General features: G+C 34.3%; 1 pseudogene; it reads right to left on the bottom strand.

Annotated features, from left to right (window-relative positions):
• Positions 1 to 2611: 2611 nt before the first annotated feature.
• On the bottom strand, positions 2612 to 2710 carry LOC138821722 (U6 spliceosomal RNA; annotated as a pseudogene).
• Between the last annotated feature and the right edge of the window lie 9826 nt (positions 2711 to 12536).

Below are 12536 nucleotides of genomic sequence, written 5' to 3'. Positions count from 1 at the left end.
CATGCATGTTACATTTTGCTTGCCTCTCCACATGTGACCACTTAACTTATTTTAATCAATTAATTCATTCGTTTGGTACTAATAGTAAGACTTGAAATCAGGGCCTGGCGCTGTCCCTGAATTTTTTGTTTTTTTGTTTTAGTTTTCCTCAAGGCTAGTATTTTACTACTTGTACCACAGCTCCATTTCTACCTTTTGCTGCTTACTTCCAAATCAGAATCTAATGTATTTTGGGGGAGCTTGGCCTCGTTTCAAACCACAATCTTCAGATTTCATCTTTCTTATTAGCTAGGATTAAAGACATGAGCCACCAGTGTGGCTTCTACTTTTTCCACTATACTTATCTAATGCACATACTTAGATAGTATTTTAAAACAGAGTACATAAGGAAGATGTACAGTGAAGATATTGTCCTGTCAGAAATTTAAGCAAGTAAATTTCTTCTTAAGACCATAAACAAAAAATACCATGATAGGGGACTGGCAAGGTGTCTCAGTGGTAGAGCCCTTGCCTTGCATGCCTGAGGCCCTGCATTCGATTCCTCAGCACCACATAAGCAAAAAGAAAAAAGCCAGAAGTGGCGCTGTGGCTCAAGTGGTAGAGCACTAGCCTTGAGCTGAAGAGCTGAGGGACAGCACGCAGGCCCAGAGTTCAGGCTGCAGGACAGGAACCCCCCAAAAAATACCATAAGAGAGCTCATTTACTACTTCTCATTGCAGTAGTAAAATAGAAGTCCATTGTACGACTACTTAAATTCCTTGTTTTTTTAAAGACACTTGTTTTCAGTTAAAAAATAGGAGTATCTATTGTCTTCATGTGATTTTGATGATCGAACCTTCAATCATCTTAATGAGAATCATCTTAATGAGAAATCAGCTTAATGAGAAGTCAAAATGTTTTAGTACTCCTTTCCTATCAATTGAGTCTCACTTTTTCTTCTTGGAGAATATAATGATCAAAGCAATAGTTCAGAATCAGCAAGCAATATTTCTGAATCATGCTTCCAGCACAAGTAGATCACCAGTAAATAATATTTGATACCACGTTCCACAAAGTTTTGCCACAGATACAATCGGCTTGCCTTCTCTAGCTGCTTTCCTAGCCTGGACCTATTCCTTCATTGGACAGGAAAAGTCCCTGGTTAGACAATTGTGATGAAAAAGATGAAAAAGTGAGGAATGGTATCAGTTGCAAGAAAAAAAATGGAGAAGGAGCCAAGCAAATTTTTTCTTTGGGCTGCCGAAAATAATCGGCTTACTACAATGCCAAGAGTACTTTCCAGAAAGGTCACTCATGTGAATACTACGGATGAGGATGAGTTTACCCCTCATTATTGGGAAGCCTACGTGGACACTTAGACATTGTCCATGAGTTGATGGCTCAAGGCAGGTATTCATGCAATAATTGTGAATGGCTGGAAACCTCTGCACAGTGCTTATACGTGGAATAATACCAGAGTGGCTTCTTTCTTACTTCATCATGATGCAGAAAACAATGCCCAAACTAATGACCTCGACCCCCTTGCATCCTTCTGCTGGGAATAGAAATAGAAATGATACGTTTGATCTCTTTCTGTTGAAACATTATATCAAACCAGGTCTGAAGAACAATTTGGAAAAAACTGCATTTGATATTGCCAAAAGGATAAGTATGCATTACTACATCTTTGAAGTTGTGGAAGGCTGTACAATTTGTTCTAAGTCTTAATGGTTTGGTTAAGTTTCTTAAATTTAAAAAAATGCTGTCCATCCTTTGTCTCCGTACAAAATATTTTCACTGCAAAGCAACAGCAACATCTTACTTTAAAAATTCATGGATTCCATGGTATTCATCCAGGTGAATTGCCTGACTTTGATGTCAAAATATATTCAAGTTGTATGCATACATCTATAATGATTTCTGCAAGTTGTGATTGTTTAAATCAGAAATAATTTTAACTTATCTGCTAAAAGAGTAGTACAGGGGCTGGGAAGGTGGCTCAGTGGTAGAGCGCTTGCCTTGCATGCATGAGACCCTGGGTTCGATTCCTCAGCACCACATAAGCAAAAAGAAAAAAGCTAGAAGTGGTGCTGTGGCACAAGTGGTAGAGTACTAGCCTTGAGCTGAAGAGCTGAGGGGCAGCGCCCAGGCCCAGAGTTCAGGCCCCAGGATAGGACCCCCCCCAAAAAAAAGGGTAGTACAGAAACTAAAGATATTTATGGTGCATGGCTGAAAAATGTATAGTTTAAAATATTCTGTATTCTGTTTGTATAATGTCCATAATCTATTTCATTCTCTCCTAGATATAATACTTTGAATTCTACATAGTTTTATAATATATAAATACATTAATAAATGTGTCCTTTCAGATTGCATTCCATATACAAACGGTTTAAGATTCCTTTTTTCCTAGGTCCTTACAACATTTTACTTCTTTGTGATAAAATGACAATGTTATCTAATTTCAAAAGCTTTGTAAAGATTATGCTATGTAAAGGCCATTCTAAGGTAAAGATTTATTACACAGATGTCACACTAACTTTAAATTATATGAATTACATGTATTGTTACACTTGTAATTTTGGAATCACCTTTTCAATAACTGTTTTTCATTTCTTGCATCTGAAGAATGAAAAATATTGAATACTTTACAAATTTTCATATCATCCTTGTGCAAGTGCGATGTTAATCTCTGTACTGTTGTAATTTGGTATACGTGTTGCTGAATCATGTAGTATCCTGTGAATTTAAGTAGGTAATGATGCAATCTTTAAACAGGCATATATCCTTGGTTGCCTATTTGTAACAAGGAAACCTTATTGTTACTAACAATGCTATTGATCTCATTTCTCTAAAATTCTGTGTATAATGGAAAAAATACTTCTATTGTTCGGATGATTGCTCACATTTGCAATTTTTTGTCAATGACTATTTTAAGTCTTTTTCATTTTAAATTTGATCACACTTTGAAGCCTTTATACCTAGGTTCGAAGGTGATGGCTTTTCAAGTACTTATTTGTCAACTGAGTTAGCTTTATGGAGCTAATGGATTCAAAGTAAGCCTTGCTTAAAAGCTACTTCTAAACTTCTGCAGCTTAAAACTTCCCGAATGAGGTCTTATTGAAACAAATGTCTACCTGACCCTTTGCTCTTCTTCCATGTAGGAACAGACCAACCAGAATATCTTACCCTGACAGCAAAGATTTTCTTACTGGAACAAAACTAATCTTAGTTACAAGGGATCATAGGGAGATGAACACTTCAGACAGAACTGTTCAGACTAGAAGGTATTATATCAAAATATAATTGTTTATTATAACTACCATTTCAAAAGTAGCTAAAGCCAAGAAGGTGAAAAGAATTTTTCATATGCATGATTACCTAATGGCCTGGCCTGTCTAACATCCAACCAGGCAGGAACTTATACTACTGCCTTTCTATCACCAAATATTTCCAAAGCTCCAGAAGTCAATATGTTTCTCCTCGATATTAGGCCTTAAATTGGTAATGTTTTAATCACAGTGTTTCCTCTTGCCTCTAGGATGTAAGTCTACAAATATTAAAGCTTTAGTTCTAACTCTACCAAGCACTGAGGTAGAAATAATGGAATAATACATTAAAACAGAGTTGCCTTTGATAACCTAACCACAACAGAACAATGCAAAACATTGTTTCACATTCCTTACATTATATATAGTTATATTTTTATATTTATATGTGCTGCTTTTATATTTCACAGTGAATCTTAATAGAATTGATAATTCGACAAATAAATTGATATTTATTCCAATAAATAGATTGGAATATAAATAATTAGGTTTAGAATATATATTAGAATATAAGAAGTATCAGTGCAATGTCATCAGTATAAATTTGTGATACCTTTTATTGTTCTTGGTCTTCTGAATTCACATGGTTAAAAAAATATTTATTTTCCTCCAATCTATAAGGGATTTTACTATGCTACTCTGATTTTTTTCAACTCACTGGTCCCAAACTGGTTTTCTCAATATTTCCCTGATTTTGCTGATATGATGCCTAAAAAGTATTATTCTTCTGCAGGACCTACATGTCCTAGAATCCCAGGTCCCACTTATCTGTATCATCTGATAACAAGGGCAAGACTTCGCACTTAAGCCCATGCAATATGCCAACAGAAAGTAATTGAAGATCCATCTCTCAATTTCTCATTTCCTATAATATTTCAGGGCCCCAATTCCATGCGACAGAGGATTTAGCAGTAAGCATTTGTGAAATGCAAGGCAACTTAAAATGAAAGATGAGATCACAAAATTTGAATGAAAGTACTGTAATTCAAACCTTCAATTTACAGATGACCAGCCCACATGAGTAAAAAAGATCACAAATGTCATAAGAATATTTTTAATACTCCTGTCCTAATAATTAATGAAAGATTTCATTCCAGCATAACTAGGCCAAAAAATAGTTCCTGGAACGATAGATCCATAATTGGTCTACCAAGGCTAGGAAAATTTGACTTAGAGGTCAAATATAATTCAGGAAAACATTAATTGAGAAGATCCTTAGTGCTTCAAAACACAGGTACTTCAGTAAAACTTGGTTCTGTAGTATAAAAATGTCATTCTCAAACCAATGATAAACTACAATTAATCTCCTGAAAGCATATTCCGTTTCAAATAAACTTTTTAAAATCACATTCACCAAAATAGCATTTGACAAGTAGATCATATTTACTGACATTACAAGTTTTTCAATTGGAAGAAGCAAGTTACAATAGAGTTGATTTACTTACCCAGCACTAATGTCAAATAGGTTCAACCATTCAATACAGTGTAGAAATAGTGCCCCCCAACATTTGTGTTGTTCAGTAGATGCCTTCCAGAAATGTTTTAAATAGATCAGCCTCCCATATTTCAAGCCCAAACATTAGTTAAAAAGTAAATTTCATCACATAATAAGGTACATTTTAAAAAGTCACTAGTTGCCGTATCATATGTTGTTATATGTTTTCCTTAAGAAATATGACTTTAAGTCTTGAATATGGGTACTCATCAGAGATGTGGCAAACATAAAATCTGTCTTCTATTTCTATCATATTCCTCCATAATAATAAATTTTAGTTTTCTCCTTTTTATAAAATTTATAGGTAGTAGAAAATATTATCCCATGTAAAATAAAATAATCCCAAACCATTGTACAAAGCCATTTATAAAAACTGGTAGTTAGTAATACATTTAAGTTATCTTTAACTTTTCTTATTTACTAAAGATTAATCTTCCAAATGGGTGAGAATAATATCATGTCTAGGTGCTTCACGTCTCCAGTCTTTCAAATTGTTATTGCAGATGAATGAATTATGGAAATACAAGCTGATATCAATTCAAGTATATTTAGGATTGAAACTCCATGGAATTTATATATATATATATATATAAACCTTTCAATGTATTAACAGACAGTTTAACAGAATGAACATCAGGAACTTGAAACCAGAGAGGAATAATAGTCAAGACATAGAATGAACGAAAAATGGAACAAGGGGCAAGTACAGCAAGAATACTCAATGTACACATGTGATAAAGGAAGTGGTAAATTGGAAATAAATCTTGGAGAAGGGTTGAGTTGAGAATAATAGAAGGAATGACTCTGATCTAGGAGCATTGGACAATTAGATGGACATATTTAATTGTAACACACTTGCACAGCCTTTTGAAATTCAGTGAAAAAAAAACAAAAACACAGAAAAATCACAACCAAACAGCAATCTTTGGAGAGTATGAATATGACCTCTCAAACTGTTAAATAGTTCATGAAGGGCAATATTGGGAAAAGCAAACAAAGATGTTCAAAGAGGGCAGTTTGGGGTAAGGGAGAATTTTGAACAGAACTAAATAGATTTTCTAAAGTTATAAATCACCTACATGTGCAGCAGTTATTTTCTTCTGCGAGATCCCTTTGTCTGAACTGGATACTCCAGTCCTCAGCCACACTTGATAGCTTGTGAAGATAGAATGAAAGAAACAACTTCAAGAACCCACTACTCCACTGGAAAGAGAACAATCCTCTTTTTTCATATTTTTTGTTGTTGTTTTTTAATTTTTTTTTTGTGGGTCCGGTCGTGGAGCCTAACCTCTGGGCCTGGGCGCTGTCCCTGAGCCCTTCAGCTCAAGGCTAGCGCTGTACCACTTTAGCTACAGTGCCACTTCAGGCTTTTTTCTTTTTGCTTATGTGGTGCTGAGGAATCGAACCCAGGGCCTCAGGCATGCAAGACAAGTGCTCTACCACTGAACCACCTTCCTAGTCCCTTTTTTCATACTTGTAAGTCAAATGATTTTGAATTTTATCTTTCTTTCTTTGTTCTGGCAGAGTAATCGGTCAAAGTAATTCACTAAATATTATTTGCCTTTTTTATTTCTATCATGCTGTTTACTGGTCGAAGCGAGTCCATTAAACTTCCCCCTTGCATTTGGTTACCACGAAAACCCAACATCTATGTTAATGAGGACAAACTCTAATGTAAAACTTTTTCTCAAAAAAATCAGTCCAAGAAGCTGTGATCACAAATATTTAGATATACTTTTTTTTTCTTTTACCTTTGAAGTCTTCTTGTGTCTAAAGTGCCCACAAAAATAAGTACTCCACCACTTTTTGGTTCAATCACTTCTAACCTTAAAGATATATTTTGCTAACAAGATGCTTAGAGGAATCCGAAGAATACTCTACTTTTATCTTCTCTTTTAAGACTCTCCTTTGGTATCATATCAGGAACAGTGAAGTTATTCTTTGCAAAAGTCTTTCAATAGATTATTTTTCTCTTGGTCTTGCATTTGCTCAACAAGATGTATGGAGGAGAAGAGAGTTAAATCAACCATACCTTGGATGACAGTGTCTGTTACAAAGGACAATACTTCTGTATCCTCCCCTTAGCTCTTGCCTGCTTTCCAATTAATCACAGCTTCTTGGCTTCAAGTCTAATAAAGCTGAAGAACGATAAGGCCTCCCCCACTGCTACATCTTCATGGTTTCTCTTTTAAAACTCTTTATTTGGATGTGGAATTTATTTTCATGTCTTCATTCAATCGGTTTTGCATTTGTAATGAGGCAAATAGGCTCTGTAAAATCACTTTAGGTAGCAAAAATATTAACACAACAATCTATATCAAAAAGTTTTGGCCTCCCTACAATGCTGAAGCAAATACGCTTAGCTAAATCGTCTAATAACAGTTTTCTTGCCTTTTCAATTTGCTCAATTCTTTTCTGATCCCAACACTTTTGGGTTATGGAATAAGAGAAGTCTTCACTATCTTATGTTAATAAGGATATTATATTTTGTGAGCTACTTAGAAATGTGAAATCATTGGTTTGAAGTATCCAATCAGATTTTTTTCGCTGTTTCACTGCTTCACGTGCAAAGACATTATGGAAAGTGTTACAAACAGAAGAGTGTAAACCCAATACCTTCATTCATTGTGGAGGGCAGTTTCTCCCTAAATATTTTGGTACAAATTATCTGTTTCAGAGAATTGCCCTTTGGTAATTAAAGGTTAATTCACAAATTTTGATGTCTTATTTTTTTTAAGAACTTTGAATTTAACTTTGAATTTAAATTTGACTACAACCTTGTTTCACACAGTAAGAGTACATTTCTTCGGTAAGGACAATTCTCAAGGGAATCTACAGGATTTATAGCAAGGTTTCTGTGGTTTGTTTGTTTAGTGTGAAAAATAGCCATCTTCAACCACATTGCTCCCTCTCAACTAAGTCTGCATGGATTTCTGTGCATGAAAACCTATTCTCCAGGGCAATTTTAATTTTCTTAATAGGCTAAATTGTTAAAAAGTTTGAACAATTAAAAATTTACCTGCCATAATTTTTAAATTCTTTTGAAATTCATTCATCAGAAACTGAATTCACCAATCCTAATTCCACCTTTACCATCAAAAACAGTTAACATGTTATTTTCATGATGTAGTGTCCATGCAACTATTATTTTCCAGTGCCTTTTTTATGCGCATATATGACCATATAAGGTGATGCTGAGGAAAATGAACTCCAACATATGGAAACAGATTTTTATTTGCGGTTGTTGTTTTCAATGTAATATGTGATTTCTGTTTTCTTTGGGGTTTTCCCATATGGTTTATCCCCTGCTGTATTTGATTTTGATACCCTATGTATTGTGTATACATTTGCCTTAATTATGGAAGGGAAGAGGAACGACAAAATGGAGAGACAAAGGACAAAGAGAAAACCAATGCAATAGCAATACTCACAAGACAATATGCTGGAAATGTACATTACAACTTGTGAGGGGTATTGGGGTAAAGGAAAACTGAGAAAAATGAGAGAGTGGTTAACAAGTTTGAAAAGTTATGTATTCACTACCTTACAATTACTGTAAACCCACTGTACATCACTGTGACAAGAAAATTAAATTTAAAAAATAAGTTGCAGGAAATAAAATTTTAATTTATTGGTAAATATTATACTTTGTATAAATTCTTAAAATCAATACTATTTGGCATCTAATTTTAATTTATTACCCCTTTTGAATCAGAGGGCAATCAACCTGAAAGTTATCCAACAAGACAATATTTTCATAATAAACTTGCCAATATTTTGAAAAAAGGAATAAATTTAGTACTTTCTCATACTAAAACCAAAAACAGTTTAATTCTATGGAAACCCATAACTTTTAAAAATAAATAAGTTGTTAAGAGGACAGAATCTATGTCTTCTTCAAAATTCCTATGACTAATGACTACTCATTTTGAAATTATGAACATTCCATAACTGAGAGATTCAAAACAGCACCTGTTTGAATGTTATGTAATTCTGCAATAGATGAATTTTCTAATGGGTTGTTACAAATTGAGAAGTCAAGAGAAAAATAGCCACATTATGGTAGAGGAAAAAACTATGAAGCATCAGTAATAATTAATTCTTCAAGAGTAAGCAACTGCTTATCAGATTAACTATTATTTCTATGTCCATCAATCCCAAGATTTATGTCATAAGGTCATCCTAGACCAACAGTTTCGAACGTGTACGGTACACCTCAAAACTCCCTTAATTACATCACAAATAGCTTATCTCTATTGTCAAAAAATACTACACATCTGCTAATGTGATGTCCTCCGTGTTGTGGAAAGAACAACACAATAAACTGGGTTGCATCATTCCCCCCCCCCCCACACACACACTGGTATTCTTGAGATCAGAACATTTGTAAATATCATTTATATTTTTACTTGTTTAACTATCTTAGATATTCAGGATGCTACTATTCGGAAGATTACAGTTGAAAGCCCACTCAGGCAGGAAGGTTCCTTAGATTCTTATCTCCAATAAAATTCTCAGAAAAAGTCAGACACAAGTGGCACTGAGGTTGAAGTGATAGGGCACCAGCCATGAGCATAGACAGGCTCAGAGACAGTGTCCAGTCCCAGAGTTCAAGCTTTGGGACAAACCAATAAACAAAAACAAAAATAAAAACAAACCGCAAACCTAGCATTTTTCTCATTGTATACAGAGGCACTTAATTAGGGAAATTGCTTCCTGTCTTATTTATAGGAAGAATAAAGAAGATTTCACACAATTATTCTCTTTATACCATGTTATACCAAAACCACAAAAATTTGCTTTTTCTAAATTTATAAATTAATACCATCCATTTGTTGGCAACTCTGTCTACATTATTCACATTATCATTTTATGCATGAACTGTTGGAATTATCTATTAACTAAGTTCTAATTATAACTCTTTTGAAAGAATATTCTAGACAAATAGAATGCAAGAATCATTTCTGAAGTTTTCAATTAAACCCCTCTACTTAAAAAGAATTTTGTAGTATATAATAGAATATGAAATTACAAACAAAACTAAAATATTTATTTTAAATCTCAGTTCTAATTTAGCAAGATCTACAAAGTCCTACATTAGACAAATTTTGCTATTTTTCCAGGCTTAAGCTTTTGTAATCCTTCATCATTTCTTTGGAATCCAACAAAATGATGATTACTTACTTTTTCAAGTTTTGGATGGGAATCATGAGTTATTTTCCATCTAGGAATGTTCTGTAATTAAGAGAGAATTTAAAACCCAACCGAAGATTATATATTAATTGCATTTCAAGAGGAAACTTCACTTCTCAACATAATGACAAAATTACCCCAAACTTCCAACTGTGTATTCTTTTCTTTTTTGTTTTGTTTTATTAAAACAAAATTATACTACCTGGTCCAGGAAAGGTATCACTATGTAATTCCACTCTTTAATCTCCTGTCTTAGTTTCACTGCTAGAATTTTTGGCTTATATCACATTGCCCTGCCATAGTTTCTTTGTTTATTTAATCTAGATACCAATGATCAATTCTGAACTTCTCCAGTGATATTATCCACTAGAATGCTCATACTGTTCATGTACTATTTTTCAAGATGTTCTAACATTTGACACAGGATATGAACATTTTCAGATGCATCTGAGGGGTCTCTGATTCATTCCTCCATGGATCTGATCCCTTTAATAATGATTACTTGACTCTCTTATTATCTCTGGTTTCTACCAATGTAATATTCTCAAACTTTTTTGAAAAAAGTTTACTTGAGGACTTTCTAATATTAAAAGTTATCACTTGATTCTAGTCTTACTCAAGCTATATGTTCTATTGTTTTCTAACTTTTCTACATATTCTGAGAGTCGTTTCATTTGTGTATTTGTGTGTGCACATATAAATACCTCTGTGTATATGTGTATATTTGTATGTATGTATGCAAAAGCCTCAAGCTCTTCTTCATCAATCTTACTCATGACAAGTATTGCATCACCTGAGCAATTCTTCCAATCCAGCTTTTAGCTGCTTAATTATAGGTACTGTTACAAAGACTGTTCAGCCAAGACTGGATGCAAACTGAACTTCCCATACTCCTTTACATTCTTAGGTTTTATTTTTCCAGGAGTATCAACTTGTAAACTGCAAACCTTTTTGTGAGTGTAAAATCTAAGCTGTAGCAGAGAATTTTAATTCAAGAATTCACATCAATATAGATGAACATACAAACTACATATGCTGAGCTTACACTGTTAGAAATGTGATCTTAAGCTGGGTGGCGGTGAGATCTGAGGATTGGGGTTGAAAGCCAGACCTGGTAGGAAAGTCCCAGGGACTCTTTTCTCCAATTAACTACAAGAAAACTGGAAGTTGCACTGTAGTTCAAGATGTAGAGCATTAGCCTTCAGCTGAATAGCAGAGGGGCAGCACCAAGGCCTAGAGTTCAAGTGCCAAGACCACCACCAACAAAAAATATATAAGTAAAGGAAAAAAAAGAAATGTCATCTTAGGCATCAGTTCATTGCTATTATAACCCTTGTTCTCTCAACATGGTCTATTTTTCCAGTTAAGTCCATGGTCTTATATCTGACTTGCATTGAAACCAGAATTATACTTCCATTCTACTTTCTACAGAGCTGCATGATTAGCAATTCTGATTTAGAAAGGGAGTGACCACATACTTCCTGTTCCAGGTAGGAGTAATGCTTTCTCTATATCATTCCCATAAATCTACATACTGGACTTGACTTTATTGTTTCAATGTTGCCTTATTTGTAGAATTTTCTAATGTATATTGAACCCTTATGCTTAAACACAGAACTTCTCTTTCTCCTATTATTTCTGTTGTTTCCCTTACTGTTAACTCATGTACACTTGGGAAATAATGCACAGCACATACACTCACAAAAAGAATGATCTGAGTACCTTCTTCCTATTTAAAACTCACCTTAATTTACAGGAAACTTACAAAGTTTGAACTCAATGTACTCATGGATAATGTATTTATAAACAATATAAATTTCATATTTTCTCTTTACTAAGTTGTCTCTGAAACACATGTTACCTCGGGTCCAAAGGTATCCTTGCTTTATTTCAGTGAATCCAGAAAAAATTCATTATACCTCAAGTAGCACCATTGATTGTCACTGAAGTAACTATTACTGGATGTGGAAACTGATGCCCAGAGAGGAATGTAATATAGAGGAATGACAAAGTCTAAGTTAACTTTTGCTTTCCTTTTTACTGTACAAGAAAAGAATTCCAAGGCTTGAAGGAAACTCTGTCCCTGACTTTTTCAAGTGTGTTCTTTAGTCACATAAAACTTTTCTGTAAACTACTAGTTGAGAGGATTACAAAAAGGAATAATGGGCAATTTGAAGGCCAGCATAGAAAAAAAGGAAATGACGTTGTTTTAAAGTGTTCTACTGCAAAGAACCAAAAACATGGAGGTTTTTAAGTGTCTTATGGATGATATTTCACCCCTGAGGTTATTCTCTTGTTGCAGGAGGTACTTATCAATTCCTTTAGTCTGGTACTGAGTTCTCCATAGCAATAAGGATTCCAAAAAAGCAGGATTCAGGGAGTATGATCAGTAAAAGAAGCCTCTTCTCAGACCCGGACTCTTTTATGGGGGGGGTCACAAAGAAATATCTGGGTTTTTATTGTTTGCTTCTTGTTTAGTTTGTGGTGGTTCTGGGGCTTGAACCCAGAGGCTGGACCCTGTCCCTGAACAGTTGTCTTTC

Source organism: Dipodomys merriami, unplaced genomic scaffold (assembly GCF_024711535.1).
Source record: "Dipodomys merriami isolate MVZ:Mamm:240054 unplaced genomic scaffold, mDipMer1.0.p SCAF_93, whole genome shotgun sequence".
NCBI classification, from domain to species: Eukaryota; Metazoa; Chordata; class Mammalia; order Rodentia; family Heteromyidae; genus Dipodomys; species Dipodomys merriami.
This window is presented reverse-complemented; position numbering and strand designations above follow the sequence as displayed.